The following is a 6,000-nucleotide window of genomic DNA, read 5'->3' as shown; positions in this document are numbered from 1 at the left end:
TGGGAAAAAAATGAAAAGAGAGATTAAAAATGGATGAGCAAAAAATTGGAATATGGAAGATAGGAAGCAGAAGGGTCTCTAGAGGATGCTGTTAAAAGCAATCCAAGAGAGAGATTTTTGCCCCTTTTCTGTACAGCCTGACTTATGTGTAGCGCTCACCTTGTCACCTACGGGATGCTGGGAGCCCCTGGGTGTCATCCTGATTAGGGACGATCGGTGCTAATGTGTCACTGATGCTCCCACTGCAAACCCGAGGAAATGGTGATCCTCTGGCTTCACTGCTAGTTCTGGGAGAAATGAGCCCAGTTGGGTGCCTTCAGAGGGTCTCAGCACCTCAAGAGTTGATATTCCCAGCTGCTGCGGAAAAGAAGAGGACTCCCCAGGCTGGGGTCCATCTCACGGTGAGTCAGGAGGTCATCTCTGGACTCTCTGTGGGCCGTGGGGACACAGCACTGGCAGCTCCTTGTCCCATGCCCGGGGCAAACCGTGTTGGGGCTTATCCCATCTACACCACCACTGCAGTCGAGGCTGTGCCCGGAGCCAGTTTTGGGGTGATAAACCTTTGATCTAGGGTAGCTCTGAGGCCTCCAGAGGGGCTCCACACTTGCTGTCATCATGGAGTGACAGGAGACTAGGCACCCTCCAAAAAAAAAAAAAAAAAATCTTTTCAAAGAAAGCCCTCTCGAAAAGCCACATGCCACATTGCCACATTTCTCTTCCCCCGCCTCCCTTTTGCTGGAAGGGAGGAAGAGGAGTTAATTTAAAGGCAAACACCAAGAATAGTGACAGTAAATATTGCCAAGAGTTTCTCATTGGCATTTGTGTTTGGTAAGTCAAGATGCACAGGGAAAGATCAAAGCTGTCTGAATAGCTTTTAATTATGAGCCTCAATTGCTGTATTTTCTCTCAGAAAAGTATTACAATTATCTAACAAAGCTCTTTGAGTGGAATTAGACACTAGCCTGAAGCTTCAAGGGCTGTTTAGTGGCTATTTTCCCTTAAAAAAAAAAAAAAAATTGATGTCTAGATAAAAAACAGGCACTCCCATAAGTGTCTACAGCCAAATCTGGTGCTCACTGGATAAACAGAGAGAGGCTGGAAAGCTTTCCCCAGGAGGAGGTGAGCAGCCTGGGCTGCACCGAAGGCTGATGGTGGCTCTGCTAAAGTACCCCACCGCAATGTCCCCTCCCTGGGGATGCCACCAGCATCCCATGTGGGAAGGGGGAATTCCCGGCGAGGGAAAAATAAACTATAGTTTGGGAGTAAGACTTTTTACAGCAGGCAACTGTCCCCATTTTCAGTTTTCCTGAGATGTAATTTCTTTCTCTGTCTTTCACCAGGACTTCTGTACATCTCCGCTGCCGCTTCCCCTGCACAGCTCAAGCCCGAAGAATACATTTCTAAGGTCCAAACCATCCACTGTACAAAACTCAGTAAGGCAGCCGAATAAGGAAAGCACAGAAATAAGGATTCAGTTTCATAAACTTAACCCTCAAATGAGATCAGAGGCTGGTAATTAATAAAGTCAGATTTCAACGCAATGAAAACCCTCCCCTGAGACTCAGCCTGCTGCTGGCTTGTATTGATGGAAATGCTACGGATGTAATTACATTTCTCTTAGCCCTGCGATGGAGACAGCGGGCTCCTCCATGCCACGGGGCACTCTCGGCTGAGCTCCTTCCTTCCGAGCTGACCAGGAGCTGGGAGAGATAAGGCTGATATGGGGCAGGTCAGAGCTGGGCAGCTCATCATACACCATCCTGGCGGATAGCCCCAAGGCAGAAGGGCTCAGTGGCATCGCTAACACGCTCTCGGAAGACAAGAGGCAGTTTTCCAGCTGAGCACATTCAAACTAAACCCCAGCGCAGATGCCAAAGCAAACTGCGGGGAGAGCAGCCCTGGTCGGCTTTCCATACCCACCTCCCAGCCGCCACAGGAATGCGGGGAGCAAGGATAAACACCGGCACCAGAAGTTGGGCTCATTTTCTGCTCTTTTACACTTAATCCCTGGAGGCAAGTGATTATCTCCAGGAATTTTCTCTGTGGTTAAGTAAAGCAAAAGCAGTGCAAGGCTGAGATGAGGGCAAGTCCAAAATATGTGAACAAATGACCTGTGCAAGCGGAGAAGTTGCTATTAATGCCTAACATTGAACAAACATTAAATACCCAAATCACAACATGGGATTCATTTCACACAGAGGAAATCAAGCCGAAAAGCCATTAATCTTGATTTCATATTGACTACATAGCTTGTGTTTTTATTCCCCATCACTGAATGAATCAGCGTGGCATGAGCTTTTAGGAGCACGCACTGCACATGGCAGACTGGAAACACACAGAGAAATCAATGTTTATAGAACGGACAGAGCCAGTTCAAACTTTGCCTGCTCTCCTCTCTCTGGCCGGGAGAAAGGTGATCTGATGCAACCAAAAACCAGACTGTGGGAAGATGTTAATTCTGTCAGTGGTTTCCTTGGAAAAAATCAAGTTTCCTGCCTGGTTTCTTGCAGATTCATCCTTCACTTCACTACGCTGAAAATCTGCTGTTTGGCAGGGCTGGTGCTGCTCGGCTCTTGGCTCCAGCCCATCCTGCCTGGCTGCAGGCCCGGAGGGGAGGGAAGCGGCGGATGCTCTCCCGGACCACTGCAGGCGGGCAGGAGGACTCCAACCGCACAGGAGCTACATCCCCTCGCAGCAGTAACATATACTGGAGGAAAAATACCTTTTGCTGCAAGTGTGGGCTGGCTGCATAGGTTATGAGACCTCCCAGTAATAGCTGCCTGAATGGGCTGTGCAGATAGAATTTCCCACCCAGCACCTATATACGGCAAAAGGCACAAGGATTTGAGAGGAGCGAGAGGCAAGGATATGTATAACACCATGCTATATGGACTCACAAATGATCCAACCTGCTCATTACTCAGGAAGATCCCAAGTGATGCCACGTGCCAGCACACAGCGACCGGGTTTGCTCCCAGAGGTCCTTCCAGCAGCTTAACCATGGGAGGACCAAATTCCCAAGAATCTGAATGTGAGAGGTGTTCTCCAGGAGGGGGGTGAAGGTGATCCCAACTGGGCTTGGATATTATTGTGCACTTTCTACCCGAGGGAGCGTTTAGTGAGTTTTTGGGTTGCTGCAGCAGAAAGGTATGTAGTAGGAGACGCACCAAGTGGGGAAAGGGCTGTCTGTGTCCCCCAGCGCTGCAGAGAGCTGGCATCGCTCCTTGACAGCAGACAGCTGGGATTTCACTGCATTAAGGGAGAGAGAGTGAGCAAAGTCGGTGTACATGGTTGATTAGCATCATCGTTGCCAAGATACATAACCATGTTGCTCTATTTATTGATTATTTCATTCTGTCATGCAATTTATCCAGGCTTCAGGGTATTGAAAAAAGGAACAAAGGGTGTTCGTGAGCTGTGTGGCTCTTTGGCCTAAAGTGCACCCACCCCAATAGTAGACCCTTTGCTTGGAAAAATTCTAAAATTCATTCTTTCGACATGAGTTATGACCTTAACACATCTGTTATCATGTGTTTTGAGCAAAGGTGGCATGTAGCCCCAGTCTAAATGGGCAAAAGGGCAGGTGCATGCGGCCACTGTAGGCCACTCAGAATGGATTTGCATCAGCTCAGCCATGGCAAGGAGGGGCTACAGATCCTGTAACATCACATCCCCATCCAAAAAAAAACCCCTCTGCCAAACACCCATTAGCATCACACAGCATATGCTCTACTTTCTTATAGTCCATCCCTGTTCCTCATGCAGCACCATGACTCTTGGGTTATGGGCTGATGCTGAAGCCTCAGGTCCACCTTCCATTTTCTCTCCCTTCTTCCAGCCTCACCACCTCACAAGCCTTTTCCACCACGAAGCTGAGACAGTTTTCCCTCCTGCAAACCTCTATTCCTCCCATCTCAGCTTCGTGGTTCTCCTCAGCACAGGAGAAGGCCAGGGATTAAGAACTGGTCCTTCAGACAGCTTGGGAGGTGAAGAGCAGGGATGTGAATTACCAGCTGATTCTGCAAAGTCACAGCGACGAAGCTTTGCCACCACAGAGATTCACATGGAAACGCGGCGTGAAGCCATGAACACACAATCAGGGCTACAGCTCAGGATCTGTCCGAAGGAGGTTCTCCCTGAGGAAGGAAGGAGAAATTTGCTTATGCATAAATATCCACAAATATAGCTGAAGGAAAGGACAGGGAAATGAGTAGGAAAGCAAACTGGAGTTTTTCTGGCAGAGCCCGCTTTGCTGCCAGTCTAAGAGTGCCTCTTCTGAGCAGGTAGCAAAGGCTGCACCAGCACCAGCTGCTTCTGGAGATCCTTTTCATTTAAACAAAGAGGATCTAGCTATGGAGAGCGCTCACCTTCCCTATAAAGCATTGCAGGGTGAGAGACATCCCTCTCCGGGCACACATTGTCCTACCCAGCAGTGATATCCCAAAGTACCCAGAGAGAGATCAGAGCCCAGTTACTGCTCTTTAATGAGTTAACAAATCTTCCTCTGGGGAGGAAAAAAAAAAAAAAAAGAAGGCGGGGGGGTGGGGAAAGATGTATTTACAGTCTAGCTCCTCATGAAAACACCTTGGAAAAATAGACATGGCAACTGCTCAGCATCAGATAGCATCTTCATCAAGGCAAGTCCTGAGCCACAGAGCAATGGGCACCACGTGGGGCAAATGCAGCTTTTGTTTTTCTGCAGGCAGGGTTTCTTCCACCTGCTAAAATTGTCTTCAGCAGGCAGGGCCAGGCTCAGTGAGGGGCAGGGGCATTCGGAGCAGGTGAAAGGCTTTGTGGCTCCTACAGGCAGCGGGCACGAGGAGGGTGATTTTGGCTAAATACTCACTCAGACCGACTAACCTCAGTCTCAGCTGTAGCTCAGTAAAGGATAACTCAACACCTCCCCGGGTAAATTCTTCCCATGGCATAAAACCATCCAAACTTCAGCGAAGGTGTAAATTCTGCACCTTATTTCTGCTTTTAGAAACTGTGGTTCATGTTGGGGGAAAAGTTGTCGGCTGAACAGCCTGGGCAGGGGGAGAGGAAGGGAGAGGTAGCACCGGCAGAGGAAAGCATCCTTCCAAAGCCAGAGATCTGCCCAGACGTGCCAGTGCCGTGAGCCAAGGAGCTGCTCAGGGGAGAGCTCAGCCCCCGGCTCATCCATTCCTCGGCCTTTCCAGCAGTTGTCTCCAGCCAGCAGCAGGGAGAACGCTTAGTACATTAATAAATCCCATAATACTGAATTAAGTACTTTGGTTTATGGCTTTGCTATAAGAGCTTACCCCTGGGTACTTATAATTAACTGAACTAGAAAAGAAAGATTTCCATTCTTTTCTCACCAATTTTCTTTCTCTTTTAAAAAAAAAAATTTTTTTTTTTTAAAATCACCATTGTTAATAAAAAAATCCTCTCCTGATATTTACCTGCCTGAGTAGGAATATTGATCTCTGTGCAGAGAGAAGGTGCTTTCCTTATTGCACATCTCACTGGCTAATCCATCTTTCCTGGCTACAGAAAATTGCTGCGGCTTTATTTTCAGAGCAGTTCTGTAATTCATTGCTCTCCGTGATCGTGCCTAACCCCGTAAGTCTGGGGAGGTGTGGGGAGAGCGTGTGGGAAGAGCTTGTTTCAGTCCTGCATCAGACCTCACCTCTAAGAGCCGGCAGCTGCCAGCATCGCTGCCCTGCCCACGCGCGAGAGCTGCCTGTTGCGAGACCCAGAGCAGCCGCGGAGGCTGGCAGGGTGCAGGCAGCTCACGCTTATCTCCAACCACCGATTTTCTAGCCTTTTCGCATCTTCTCTTTCCAGGTTGCCTGCAGACAAAGTTGCCTGTATAACAAAAGCTCCCACTGACCTCAATAAAAAGGGATCGGATGCTTCGGTGTTATTGCACGTGCTCAGCAGTGGTTTTAGCTGGAAAAATCAGCCCGCGTACAAAGATCCCGGCAGCGCCACAGATGAGACATCCCCTGATCCACGCAGTTAAGTCTCTCAGACTCC

The sequence above is a fragment of the Aquila chrysaetos genome, chromosome 3, assembly GCF_900496995.4.
Source record: "Aquila chrysaetos chrysaetos chromosome 3, bAquChr1.4, whole genome shotgun sequence".
NCBI lineage: Eukaryota > Metazoa > Chordata > Aves > Accipitriformes > Accipitridae > Aquila > Aquila chrysaetos.
Note: the sequence above shows the minus strand (reverse complement) of the source record.